This window comes from Psammomys obesus, unplaced genomic scaffold (genome assembly GCF_907164565.1).
Source record: "Psammomys obesus unplaced genomic scaffold, mPsaObe1.curated_primary_1811, whole genome shotgun sequence".
NCBI classification, from domain to species: Eukaryota; Metazoa; Chordata; class Mammalia; order Rodentia; family Muridae; genus Psammomys; species Psammomys obesus.
Window position 1 is genome coordinate 22,305,170 of NW_026585895.1, and position 14,998 is coordinate 22,320,167.

The 14,998-nt window shown below is 39.4% G+C and overlaps 1 protein-coding gene across 6 annotated transcripts in view; it reads right to left on the minus strand.

Moving 5' to 3' along the window:
* Tank (TRAF family member associated NFKB activator) overlaps window positions 1–14,998 on the minus strand; it is a 78,470-nt gene that overhangs the window by 60,046 nt on the left and 3,426 nt on the right. For 2 of the 6 annotated variants that reach the window (XM_055600628.1, XM_055600630.1), the window contains exon 1: window positions 5,379–5,459. The exons of 3 other annotated variants lie outside the window; for them this stretch is intronic. The gene's annotated coding sequence lies outside the window, so the exon portion shown is untranslated. Of the gene's footprint in view, window positions 1–5,378; window positions 5,495–14,998 lie in introns of those variants that run through there. One more of the 6 variants, XM_055600631.1, reaches the window with a different exon arrangement.

Here is a 14,998-nt window from a genome sequence, read left to right on the forward strand (position 1 = left end):
GTGTGTGTGTGTGTGTGTGTGTGTGTGTGTGTGTGTGTGTGTGTGTGAAGATAAAGTACTACTGGTAAGTAAAAGTTATCGTACAGTATTGATACTTAAAGTATCATTATGGAGATATTCTAATCTCTGAATGAAGAAAAGTCAAGTCACTGTCTAGGATATTTTCTGTGAGAAAATGAGCATTATTTATTCCTCAATTTCTTTCCCTCAAAAACAAGAAACAAAAATCCAAGAAGTCCTTTTTTAAATTACTGTTATTGTTCAGCCCTGAGGTACAGATTTATAATCCCAGCCAGCAGGAAGGGTGAGGCTGAAGGATCATATATTCAAGGCCTGCCTGACCTACAGTGTGAACTTAAAAACTCCTGGAATAAACCCAAGTAAATGAAAAAGTGAGGACATCAACTTTAACAAGAGCAAAGAACTGCTTTATTGATCTTGATCAAACACCAATTCTGCACACAAAATGAAAAATGAAGTAGGTAGGAGAATGCTATTATGTAAAACACATCACTTTTTTACCTGCTTCAATTCTGCTATAAAAGGAAAGGTGTTGCTACTTCTGTACAGGCAAGTTCTATACCCTGAAGGAAACTATTAGCTTCACTCTATTGTCTTTAGCTTCCCAATTTTGCTGGGAAATTCTTATTTTAATGGTAATGACCAAGCTTACTTTACACTGTAGCCATTTCTCACAGGCAGTTTCAATGGAAATGATGAGAAAGTACATCTGATTTAATAGGAAGTGAAAAGCACCAGAACACTTCAGGGTAAAGATGGTGTGTTACATATGCGTGGGTCAGACCTTTAAGGACTGCTTACAAGCCAATCACGGTACAAATATACCTTAGTTTAGGGATTCTATTGCTATGATAAAACACCACAACTGTAAACAAGTTGGACAGGAAAGGGTTTGATTCTATATCACAGTCCATCATCTATGCAAGTCAGGACAGGAACTCAGATAGGGCAGGAACACTGAGGCAGGGGCTGATGCAGAGGCCACGGAAGAATGCTGCTTATTGTCTTGCTCCTCATGGCTTGCTCAGCCTGCTTTTGTATACCACCAGCCCAGAGGTGGCAACACCCACAATTAGCTGGACCCTCCTGTATTAATCACTAATTTAAAAATGCACCATAGGCTTGTCCACAGGCTATTCTGGTGGATGAGTTTTCTCAACTAATGTTTCCTTTTCCCAAATGATTCCAGCTTGTATCAAGTTGATATAAAACTAGCTAGCACTTTTAGACTAATTGTTTATTGTTAATATACAATAATGGTAGCTAATCAATTGTGTATGTATCTGTCAGGACTTTGTGGAGTCAGATCTCCTTCCAACTTTAATTGGATACCAGGGCTCAAGCTCAGGTTGCCACGCTTGCAAAGCAAGCACCGTTACTTGCTAAGCCATCTATCTGGCCTTAGAATAATTAACTTGAATTAAAAAAGCACCCTATATTAGTTATTTGTATATGGGGGTAAATAGCGGGGAGGTTGTATGTCACAGCAAGTGTCTGAAAGCCAGAAAACAACTTACAGGAGTTGATTCTCTCTTTCTGCCATATGGGTCCCTGGGATCAAACTCAGGTTATTAGACTTGGTGGCAAGCCCCTTTATCTCCTGCGCCACATAGCTGGCCCTAGAATTACGAACTTATATAAATGGCTATTTCAGACATTGTTTTAGTTACTTTCAAGAATCACCTTAGGCAGGTAACGGAACTTAGCAACATACATCAGTAAACTATGGAAAATACTACATGACATTCCTAAATGCTACTTTTACTAGAATGAAGGCACTTTAGTGAATGGTTATTTTAATTTATGACTAAGTTGTCTATAGTAAAAATATCTATTGGGGCTGATGAGATGGCTCTGGTCATAACCCACATAAAAAGCCAGATGAAGTAGTGGGTACCTAGCATTCCTATGGAAAAATGGGAGAACTGACATGAACCTGGGTCACCTAGCCTGGAGTACACACAGCTCAGCAGAAAAAAAAAAAAAGAGAGAGCCTATAACAAGGTAGAAGGTGAAAACAGAATCCTGACACATGTTAAGTTCATACCCCACCTGCACCTCATACACATGCACACATGCATGCGTGCTCACATACACACACAAATCAAACACAAAAATGAATTCTGAAAAAAATTATTGACATGTTTGAGGAGTTACCATATAATAACTTAAAAAAAATACTCATATAAAGGTACACCACAAATAAAAATCATCTGCTGATAAAAAAACTATTATTCTTGTGATTATAGTTATTTATCTTTTGTCTCTAACATTTTAAAGGCATAAATATTGGGGTGCTTTTAACTAATTTGTGTTCAGTTATGTCAAGTGAAGTTTGTGTTTTTATCTTCTTTCTTAGACACTCTTTTATTGCTGTGAAGAAAAATCAGGACTAAGGCAACTTAGAAAAGCATTTACTTGGGACTTGCTAACAATTTCATAGGGTTAGCCCATGACTATCACAACATTTGGAAGCAGTAGTTGAGAACTTTGAATCATGATCCTCAGGCAGCAAGGTAAAGAAATACTGGGCCTTTGGAAACCTCAAAGCCCACCCCACTGACGCACATCTTCCAACAAGGCCACACCTCCTAATCCTTCCTACAAAGTTTATCAAACTGGGGAGCAGGCATGCAAAGCCCTAGAAATAGGTATGCCTATTCTCATTCAAACCACACTTCCTTTAGAATTTATAGTGCCATTTCTCCAAGAAGCAAAGGAAAAGAGGAAGCTATTAGAATAATTAAGAAAAATAGCTTTCAAAATCAAGATTATGAACTATATTTAGAAAGGGATAACAAAGGACTACCTTTTTGGTAATACAATCCCAAAAATCCTGAGGGGTGTTAGAAGGCAAGAGAACCTGGTTTTAAGTAACTGAAAATATGCCTCTCAGGCCTTTGTAGTATATGTGTCACATTGTTCAATCCCTAATCTTTAAAAAGATTAAAAACAAAGCAAAAACCTAAGACCTGTGATAGAACACACATAGCATAAAATTAATCACTGTAAACTGTTTTTGTTGTTGTTTGATTGGGTTTTGTTTTGTTTATTGAGAACAGGGTCTCACTAATATAGACTTGACTGGCCTGGAACTTGCTATGCAGACCAAACTAACCTTAAACTCAACAGAGATCCTCCCAGTACGTGCCTTTAATCTGGCTTTTCTTTTTTCTTTTTAGACAAGGTCTCATGTGGTCCAATCCTCCTACCTCAAAATACAAAATAAAGAATTTTCAGCCACTTGAAAAAGAACTGAATACCTTTTTTTGGGTCTATTACTATGTGTGTGTGTGTGTGTGTGTGTGTGTGTGTGTGTGTGTGTGTGTGTGTGTAACATTCAGTGGACAACCCTTGGGAGTTGGTTCTACCATGCTGGTCCTGGGGATGGAACTCTGATGTCAGGCTTGGTGGCAGGCACCTTTGCTTGCTCAGTCATTTCAACCACTTAAAAAATGATTGTAAAAAATTATTTTGGGGGAAAAATGGCTACCCACTTGCACTTTAGTTTCTGTTGCTATGATAAATATACTACCACCAAAAACAACTGAGGATAAAGGGGTTTTATTCCATCTTACAACTCCTAATTCATCATCCATCACTGGCAGAAGTCGGGGCAAAGGTCACAGAGGGACACTGCTTACTGGTTTGTTTTCCCTAGCTTGCTCATTCTGTCTATAAGGTCCAGGCCCACCTGCCCAGAGGGGACAGCTCTCAGAGGGGCTGGACCCTCCAACATCATCCAGCACTCAAGAGAATGCCTCTCAGACAAGTCTACAGGGCAGTCTGAGAGAAGCAATACCACAAATGAGAACTCCTTTTCCCCAGTATGTCTAGGATTTTAGCACGTTGACAAAAACTGTACCACTCGAGAAAAATTAAACACCTACGGTGTACAAAAACTAACTCTAGATGTTTAAAAGGAGTGAAGCATTAAAAAGAAATGCCACAGAAAATAATTTCAACAATTTGTGAGAGGACAATAATCTTGGCCACGAAACCTAGGTACTTAAAGCCAAATGTAGAGTATTTGGCATCTATCATGAATGGTTACTGTATCTGTATTTTCCTCCTGAGTGCTGGGATTAAAAGCATGGGCCCCCATGCCTAGCAACAATTATGTTAAACACACACACACACAAATAAATGAGGGGAAAATGAAAAAGGTAAGTGGACAGGACATACATAGAAAGGAGTGGTACATCTAGAGAAACGCCATCATGAAACAATTCAACTACATATTTTACCTATTATACAGTCTGTAAACATCTAAATCAGCAGACCATAGAACAGTATGCATGATCTCATTTTCGTAGAGGACAAAACAGCACTAGTATGCGCCTTTAAAAGACGTGGAAGGCTTAGTCTTACGTGATTGGAAATGATTTAGTGGGTGGTTTTACTTTGAGGATTCACGGCCCCTCTCAAAAGGGCACAAAATGGGTTTTCACAAGAAGGTGATGCCCCCGTGTTTGTGCTAAATGTATACTCCAAGTCGCAAATGGCAGGGGTGTAATTTTTCCTTCAACTTCGCATCACATCACTTTCTATGCTATCATCGCTTCTTCATAACTTCTCAAAAGCATCTGTGAGAGAAAACACACCCTGGAAGGCTGCTTAGTGAAGCCAGCCTGACAGTGGGGGAGCCCAAGTCCTCTGCGGGAGCAGCATCTTCCCCCTTGTTCAGATCTGACAAGCACCACTGTGTGTGTGTGTGTGTGATGTGTGCGCTCGTGTGTATAACTCGTTGCCAGTCAGTTTACACCACGGCGGCGCGGACTCCACCTAATGTCTGGCTGCCTAGTTCAGGTGACTGGCGACTTCTGCTCTTTGCGTCCCGGCCACACGTTCTCTCCGGGAGTCGTGGGGGAAGTTACCCAACTCCTCATGGACAAGCCTATGATGACACTCCACAGGAAAGCGGAGAAATGGATTGTGCAACTCCCGGGATAAAGAGCCTAAGCGTCCCAAGGCATAACCGCCGGGACACCCGCTTCTGCGAGTCGCCTCTCTCCCGCAGGGAAGTCGAGGACTCCGGGGTTCCCCCGCACCCCAACACCGCGGGCCGTGACGCGCCCATTTCCCGTCCGGGGAAGCAGCGCTGGGCGGACAGCCGCGGCGGCCGGGGGACCGCCGTCGATGAAGCCGAGGGCACGGACCGGGAAAGCCCCACCGGGTCAGCTCGGGGGCAGGGACCCGCGCTTTCCCTCGCTCCAAGTCTCGCCGCGAACTCGCCGCGGCCGCAGCCCGGCTCCTCTCAGGCGACTTCCGCGCAGCGCATCCCTTCCGCTCACACACCCCTGCCCGGCGTCCCCGCGCTCGGCCGACCCAGACACCCTAACTCAGTTTTTACTCACAGTTGAGGGATTCCGCCGCGCTCTCTCACGCCACAGGTCGCCGGTGCCCGGCAGAATGACCGCAGCCGGAAGTTGCTTTCCGTTCCAGTTCAGAGGGCAACGTCTGCGCTCTGAGTCCTTAACGCTTCACCTTCCAGCCTCGGGGCCAGGCCCCGCCCCCGCCCCGCCCCGCCCCTCGCAGAGAAGCCCTGCCCACAAAGCCCCGCCCCGCCCCGCCAAGCTCCACCCCGGCCGGCGGCCATACAGGAAATACATCTGGCAGCAAGGGAATTCTATACACAGGTCACTTACTTAAAGGTCATTTCAGTGTCTCAGCTAGAATTTTGAGCAAACAATAAATAATCACTTCTAATATCACCCTATATGTAGATTAAAGAACCACTCAGAAAAACGAGATATTGTGAAATTCCTGTTTAGAGGACGGAAGGGAAGGCCCAGAAATCTGCATTTTTCACCAGAGCCTTATGTTAATGTAATTAAAATCCCTGGTTGCCCTTCCAGAGGACCCTGGTTTAATTCCCAGCACCACACGGCAGCTCACAACTGTCTGTAGCTCCAGTTCCAGGGGACCCAACACCCTCACACAGACATGCAAGCGAAACAGCATTGCACATAAAAATGTTTTTAAAAGAAAAAAAAAAACACATTGTATATTTTTTAATTGTAAAAACATTATTAAAACTTTTAATAAGCAGAATTTCCCATTTATAACATTTGGATCAAGTAAAAAAAATTTAGTAGTAAGTCAAGTTAAATGTGCTTAATGTAAGCACTGCTTACATTAAAAATGAAATGCTTTGCTTTTTCTAGAGCAGGGTTAGGTGCAAAATAAAGTTGAGAGGAAGGTCTAGAAATTTCCAGAATGTCCCTCATCCCCACATCTGTCAGCTTGCACAATGTCAGTATCCTCAGCACTGAGGTTGAAAAACTGCTATAAACAACAGTGTGCTAGTTTTCATGAGGAGAAAATTATCAACTCCTTAAGGCAAATGCAAGGACTATGAGAGATGGTAAGTATGTGTTGATTTTGCTAGAAAACTGCCAAACTGCTGTGTTCCCACCCGTGATGAAGGAAAGTTTCTGTTTCTGCTAGCCCTTAACAGAATTTAATTCTCAGTATTCTAGATTTTTTTGGGGGGAGGGGGGTCATTATAATAGGCAATCATGTCTTGGTTGCTTTCACTAATGGCTTCTGGGAAGGAAGTGTTTTATTTAAAGCAGTGTTCTATGACACATGGTCTTACCTTGTAACTCTAGATGGCCAGGAAATCTCTGTGTAACCAGAATGGCCTTGAACTCAGAAACAGCTGCTTGTTTCTGTTTCCTGGGTGCTGGGATTAAGGGCATGAGCCACGTGGCCATTGATAATGCCTTTCGAAGGGCAGAAATTTAAAATTTTAATAAAATCTAGCTCGTTCAGGATTGATTTTGAGTATATTTGAAGCTGCTTTGAAATTCTCTCTCTCTCTCTCTCTCTCTCTCTCTCTCTCTCCCTCTGTCTCTCTGTCTCTCTCTCTCTCTCTCTGCTCTATTTGTAGACCAGGCTGGCCTCAAACTCGCAAAATTTCACCTGCATCTGCTCCTGAGTGCTGGGATTACAGACATGTGCCTCCACGCCCGGCTATTTAAATTTCTTGTTGAAATTATAGATTTTAAAAATACATTCAGAATGCAAGGCTGAATGGACAGACAGAAATATGGATGTGCTACAAACTTTTGAATAAAAAAAATATACATTTCTAAAATATACATTTTTCTTTTTCCATTCCCATGATGTTTAGTCATGAACAGAAGTGACTGTACATGTGAAACAAGCCTGAATGCTAGTAGAATCTTTTTTTTATTTAAAATAAAAGATTTTAAATCAAAACAGTGACATGTAGTGTCTTACCCCTGCAATGATTACGATTTTCATCAGATTTGACATACAGTGTGTTTAAAGAATATTAAAAATATACTGTGGTGCACATTCATTTATAGAAGAATGAAAGTAGATCCATACCTCTCACCTACCTGCACACACAAAAAAAAATCATCTCCAAAAGAACCAAAGACTTTAACATAATAAGAACTGAAACTCTAAAATGGTTAGAAGAAAAAAGTAGGGGATCTACATATTTTAGATCTAGGTATAGGCAAGGAATTTCAAGAGGACTCAAGCTGCTCTGGCAATAAAGCCAGTAACTGACAAATGGGACCTCATTATATAAGTGAAGAGAAAGACTATAGGATGGGAGAATATCTTTGTTAGGTATACATTTGACAGTGGATTAATATCTAGAATATACATAAAACTCAATAAATTAAACAGGGAAACAACCCCATGAAAAAATAAGCCAACAAAATGAACAGTGCTCAAGAGATGACATACAAAGGGCCAATAACTGTATAAAAATGTCAAGCGTCACCAACCATCAGAGAAATAAAAATTATAACTACATTGACATTCCATCTTAACCCAGTCAGCATGGTGGCTATAAAGAAAACAAATAAAGGCAAAATGCTTGCTGGCAAGAATTGAACAGAAGGGAGCCTACACTGTTGAGTAGAGAAAGCAAGCTGTGTGAAAGCATACCTGTATCCATTAACTCTGCTCTTGACTGTGGATGTGAGCAGCTCTTGCCTTTCCTTTCTTGCAATGATGAATAGTAACTGGGGATTGTGAGCCAAATAAACCCTTTCTTCCCTAAGTTGCTTTTGTCAGAGTATTTTATCACAGCATTGGGAAAGGGAACAAAAACAGGACCTATTTTTGCAACTGATTAATATTTTATTGAAGGCTCTGAATCTAAATCTAAGAACAAGGAAAATTGGTCAATATAAATACTTACTATAGTTCGAAATATCAGGAACTAGATAAACCTCTGACATGAAATATCACTACTAATAAAACATGGTTGTCTTTTGATTTAGAAGCACATCTGGATGTCTTCGATTCTCCAACTAAAGAATTTTTAAAAATATCAGAAAAACATGAATACTTGTAATACCACTGGGAGCAGAAGATTAAATCTGATGGCCAGTACCACTGCATATGGTTGAGCAGGCTGTGGTCATTTGCTGAGCTTTTCCTGAGTTTCCCCAGAAATGCATTTTTTTCCTACTTTACACAATTGCTACAACTCTGCTGATAAGAAACTTCAGGGAAGAATTGGACATGCACTTTGCTGTGTGAAGGAAAGCAAGTCTAGTGACCTGAAGGACAGAGAGCAAGCTCCCCATCCTATGGCACCGGCTTATCATTTGGACAGTAATTGTTACTATGTGTGACCTATAAGTGATATTTTTGTCCCAGTGATCCCTAGTAGTGTCTTTATTATTTGTTTGATTTGGAGTTATGATTTGGAGAATAACAATACTATTATGTGAGTTGACAGATATGATACTCTATATCCAATTATGCGGACCCAATAATGAGAGGAAATGAGTAGACAAGGCTGGAAGTTTGAATCTCTTTCAGAGCTTATTTTTTATATGATTTCTAGGAAGAAAAGACAGATAATAGTGTTGGGTACAAGCAAAAGAAACTTATTCTAATTACTTCCATTTCATTTTCAAACTCCATTTAATCATAGGGAGAAACTAAGCTCAAGGTCCCAGGCCCTAGGGGAACTGGAGACTTCCCTAGATGAACAGCTTATTCTATGAGGAAACAGTTTGTGTGAGTTCAGACATCTCAAGGACAACTTCTCTATCTTACTCCCAGGGACAAACAAGTTCATGTTCCCAGGCCCCTATACTGACTGATGGAAGCTCCCTTGCTCAACCCTTTATATCAAAATATGATTGGACAAAGCTACAGACCACCCTTATTCCCCTTGCTTTATGGGTTCCATCCCTTAAATACACAAGACAGTTTCTTCTCCAGGAAATGTTGTAGATCCCTAATTGGCCACCTCCCAGAGCTCAGAAAATAAAGCCTTCATTTTAATCTTCCCTATCTGAAGAAAGTTTTCTCAGCTTCCTTCGCAAACCCAACAATAGTTTCTAGTTGCCCAGGAATTCTTTATGTAGTAAAAAGTGGGCATCTGTATAAGGGATCTCACTTCAGCCCAACACCCACAGTGCCAAAGTTGGAGAATATCAGTTTCAAGCTGAAGAGTTAGTGGTGAACTGTCCATGTCCATATGGTCTCCTAATTCAAGCTCTGTGTGGAAGAACAAATTACAACCAGGCAGAAAGTGAGAACCAAGAAAAATCTATGCCTCCAATTAGAAAGGGCTACATTAGGCTTTAAATAAGTAAATACGAGCTGAGTGCTTCCAGCACTCAGGAGGCAGAGGCAGGCAGATCTCTGTGAGCTTGAGGCGAGCCTCATCTGCAGAGTAGGTTCTAGGATAGCCAGAGGTACACAGTGAGATCTTATCTCCAAAAAACAAAACAAAAAATGCAAATAAGCAAACACAAGACAAGCACTCCTTTGGGAAGACTATGCTGAGTAAAGAAAACACAACACAGCGAACACGTTGGAAAGTGATTTATAGGAATAATAAGAATTTCTCCCCCAACTTTTTGCATATACATGTGTATATATATGCAAATATAAATATACTGTTTGTCCTCAGTGTCACAGTCTGTTCCCACTGCCACCCTTTGTTCAAACCACTATCGATTCATAATTATCATACTGACATTATGAGTATTCTTATATTTTCTCTTGTCGAAATTTAATGTTATCATGTTCCTAGATTTTTTTTAGTTTATTATTTGATCACCTTGAGTGGCTTTATGTCATCTTATCACCTTAACAGGAAATCCAGACTACAAGCCTGGAATGAGTTTTATTTCCACATCTCTAGACAGAATCCCAACACTCGGGAGGTGAAGGCAGGAGGATCAGGAATTCAATTCTTGGCACACAGAGTTTGAACCAACCGTAAAAATTTATCTCAAAAGAAAAAAAAATCCTTATTTGGGGCTGAGTATGTAGCCTTTTGGGAGCGTGTGTGCTCACATAAACAAAACTTTGTGTTTGGTTGCAGCACTGCACAAACCAGGTGTGGCAGAGCACATCTGTAATCCTAGTGCTCAGGAGCTAGAGGCAGGAGGATTGATCAAGAGTGCAAGGTCATCTTCAGGTGTAAGTTCTAGTTCAGCCTGGGCTACATGACACCCTATCTCCCAGGGAAAAAACAAAGAGCCTAAGACAAAATAAGAATCTTGAAAATATCAAGAAAATCAAAGAGGAGCCAGGTTACAATGATACACAACCTATTCTCAGGTGGAGGATGAGATCAACCTTAGAAACGTAGCAAGTCTGGGGTTAGTCTGGACTATTTAAGCCCTTTCTAGCAATCAATCATCTCTTTATCTATCTATCTATCTATCTATCTATCTATCTATCTATCTATCTATCTAATCTATCTATCTATCTCAAAAAAAGAAGTGTCATACGCATACAAGCAATTATTATTAAGATTAATGGCAGTTTGATGGCTGGACAGACAGCTCAGTGGTGAAGCACTAGCTGCTTTCCTAGGATATGACGTGGTGGCTCACAATTGTCTGTAAGGTAACTTTCAGCAACCTGTAATACATTTCCAGGGGATCTGATACCCTCTTCTGGCCCCTGAGGACACCAGGAACACACATGATACATAGACATACATTCAGTTAAAACAAGCATACACAGAGCAGTTTTTGCTCTGAAAACCATGGAGACTACAAGATCATGCAATGAAATACTGAAAATGCAGAAGAAAAAGGGCCAACTATGCATTCTATATCCAGCAAAACTATCCTTCAAAAATTTAAAAGAATGAAGACAGTTTGATATTAAATAAAAGCTGAAGGAACTTGTTGTTAGTAGATTATCTAGAAAATGATAAAGGAAGTCCTGGAAGATGAAAATTCTTAACACCTACTAGATTTCAAACCATAAAGAGAACAATAAACTTTCATGTAATTAGTTAACTACATAAATATAAATTCTAGAATGATTCATTTTTTATTTATAATTTCTTGTTTTTATTTTTTACATGAGCACACAATATATAAAGATATCTTGCAAGAAGACATGAGGGAGGGATTAAACTGATAGAATAGTTTATAGGTGTTACTAAAACTAGGGCTATACCCATTTAAGTTATCTTAATCTCCATGTGACCCCCAAGAAAATATTTTTTAAAAATACATAAAAGAAAAATGGGAAGGAGCTAAAATGGTGTAATTCAAAGAATCAGTTAAAAACAGAATGTGGAAGTAATAGAGGAGGTAAGGAATGGGACAACAATTTGTAAGAGCATGCAGAGGCATTTGCTAGTTAAGGGGATGGTGTCTGGAAATCAATTTGCAAGGATGACTCAAGCAGTCCACGAAGGGGCTTCTCTTGAGAAGACAGACTCCTGCATTCAGGTTGTGGTTATGCTTACCAACCTGTTGTCAGCTGCTGGGTTAGACAGAAAGCTGCCAGCTTGCATTCATAGAACAGTTTAAGGGAAGCGACAATGATGTCAGAATATCTTCAATGCCTCTATTGGGGTGATGCTAAGCAGTCAAGCTACCAGGCGTGTTTATTACCCATCGAAACAGAATAGCATCTAAGCACATAAAAGCAATTCTTTGATACTGAGGAGGAAATATCTTATATTATTGTGCTGTGAGTTTGATTTTGTATTTGCACTGCTAAAGTTAGGTTAGAAAAATTTGTACTAACATATGATTTCTCCTGAAAAGAAGCTCAGCGGTTGACTTTTGGAAATACTTCTTAAAACAGACTAACTGCTTCTATTGAATATTAAAGTTGCTTTATTTAATTTGACATTAAAGTAAAATTAAAAGACGGCTTAGTTTTTCTCATGAACTTTTAATGTCAAAAGCCACCTTGTATAAGCTGATGCTCAACCAAATAGTTGGTAATATTTAAAATTCATAACTATGCCTTATTGTGAATGCATGGAAATAATTAATCCTTTAAAGATTGCTTTCTGTCAATAAAGAAATATTTAAATTTCATGATAAGAATGTTGATAGGTAATACCTAATTTCTTCTTTGCCAGTTACTCACAGATGTTACTTTTATTTTTGTAGCAAATTCCTCAGGCAAATACATCAGATCTGAGCAGCTTCAGCTCCTTGCCTTGCTAGAGGTTGCTAGGATTTCTTGTTATCTTGATTAAGTGCCATCGGTTTCTTTTGTAACTTTGCTGGTCATTGGCAAGTTCACTTGAATGCAGGACATTATTTCTAAATACAACATCACTTGAATTCTTGAAAATGACTATGATATAAGGTTGTGCCGTGGTGAAAAAAAGTGGACATTTATCTCTATGTTCACTGGACTATTTTTTTAAGTGACGTGATGATTCATCTACTGTTAAGCATGGATATTTTTTGCTTTGTTTTGGCTTTTAAAAAAGAAATAAGGTATAAGAAACATATACATGAAGTAGTATGGCAGAGGCCTTTTTTCATTAGTAGTTACTTTAAAAGTAAAGAGAAGACAGAGCTTGGCCAAGCTGTAAGTGGATAATTCCAAATAATCAAATGATCAAAGTAATTGTCGAGAAGAGACATACTTCCGGTGAAAAAGCAGAAATAGAGGAAAGTAAAAGGTGTGGAAGGGAGAGACGGCTCCGTGTGTAAAGAATTTGCCATGCAAGTATGAGGTTCCAACTTTTAATCCCCAGAACTATGCGAAGCCAGATGTTGTAGCACATCCATAATCTCAACACCTTTAAGGGAGGATGGGAGATAGAGACAGGAGAATCCCTGGAAGCTCAGGGCCCAATTAGCCCGGCATATGGAGTGGGAAAGAAACAAAACAAAACCAAGAGCACCTTTTTCAAAGATGGAAGGTGATAATTGCTGGCTTCCACATGTGTGCCATGAAATGCATGCACACGAATTCACACATAGAAATTCTTATACAAACACAAACACACACATTGTACACAAACACACAAAGATATGATGATGATGATAATAAAAGATGAAAAATATTATGCATGTAATAACCAAAAGAGATATGGATGACTGTACTAATATTAGACAGAATATGCTTTAAGTAAACAACAACAACAACAACAAAACTTCTATAGGAGACAAACCATAAGATTATATATATTAACAAAAGGATCATTCACAAAGAAGATAGAACAATTAAATACATAATATAACAAAGCGGGACCTAAAGTAGATGAAAAGAACATTTAAAAAATTGGAAAGAGAAATAAACTACAATAATCACTGGAGACTTCACTGAGCCACATTTGATGATAAATGGAAAAACAGACCAGAGGGAAGGACAGCTGGAACTCTACCATGAACCTACTAGGCTAAACCAATGGAAGCAGAGCACCGTACCAAAAGGAAGAAAAACACGCTCAGCAAGTAGACTTCTCAAGGACAGACCAATGCTGCCCCTCCAAAGTTTCCATGTATTTCGGAAGATAAGTCGTATGACATATCTCCTCCAACCAAGATGGAACAAAGTCGGAAGTCAATAATCCAAAGGAAACTGGAAAAGACATAAATCTGTGAAAACAGACGCGTTTTTAAGCTACTAATGAGTCAAAAAGGAAATCACAAAAGAAAGCAGATTTTGCTAGCGATTAAGCAAAGCAAAAATTGCAGCACATGCAAGTTTATATAGTAAAAACTGCTCAGGGCGACATTAATATCAATTAACACCCACATTATCAGAGAAAAACAGGGGGTGGAGAGAGAGCTCAGTGGCTATAAAGACACTTGCCACCGAGCCGGACCATCTCAGTTCTATCCTGAGCACAAACAAGGTGGAAGGAAAAAGCAGACTCCCTCAAGTTGCCTCTGATCGTCACACCCAGTAAATATATAAATGTGGTCAAAAAAAAAAAAAAAAAAAAAAAAAAAGAAAAGAAAAAAGAGAAAACTAAGGATGGGGAACTAGCTCTGCTGATAAATCATTTCTTTACAGACGTGGAACCTGAATTTGATCTCCAGAACACATGTAAACAAGTAAGTGGGCATGGCGGTGGGGCTCTTGTAATTCCATTCCTAGAGAGTCAGGGACAGGTGGGATAACGTGAGACCCTGTGCACTTCAAAGAACTAGAAAACAAAACAAAAACAAAACAAAATATCAGGAGAAAGGGACTAACAAAGAGTAGAGAAAAGACAAATAAAATAAATAATAAAAAATTAAAGACCCAATAAAAATCTGCATTTTTTTTATAATCATGCTAATCCAGATATCAATAAAAGAGACGACTGCTTGAAGGGAGGGAGTAGGATGACCTACAAGAATTGTTTGTAATAGTCCCTGTTTAGCTTTATGATCAAAGAGAAAATAAAACTGCACAAGATAAAGTGCCTCCTGAGCCTGTGTGAGGTCCTGGAGCCAACACTCAGCCCTCCCCACCCTCCACCCTACGCAGACCCCAGAGCCAAACCAAAACAGCTCCCCCAAAACCATAAAATTATGCCAATGTGAAAGTGGCATATAAATAATGAGCAGATGTGGTTAAAATGGTGTTGAAAGTTTCATAACCTTAACTATTATTTAAGAACAACATTATTTTAATCAAGTCACTTATTTATTATCATATATCATGCATTACTATATAATTAAATTTAATTATTATTAGAAAGCAGTAAAGCACTAAAAATGCATAAACTAAGCACTCAATTCAACAACTGAGA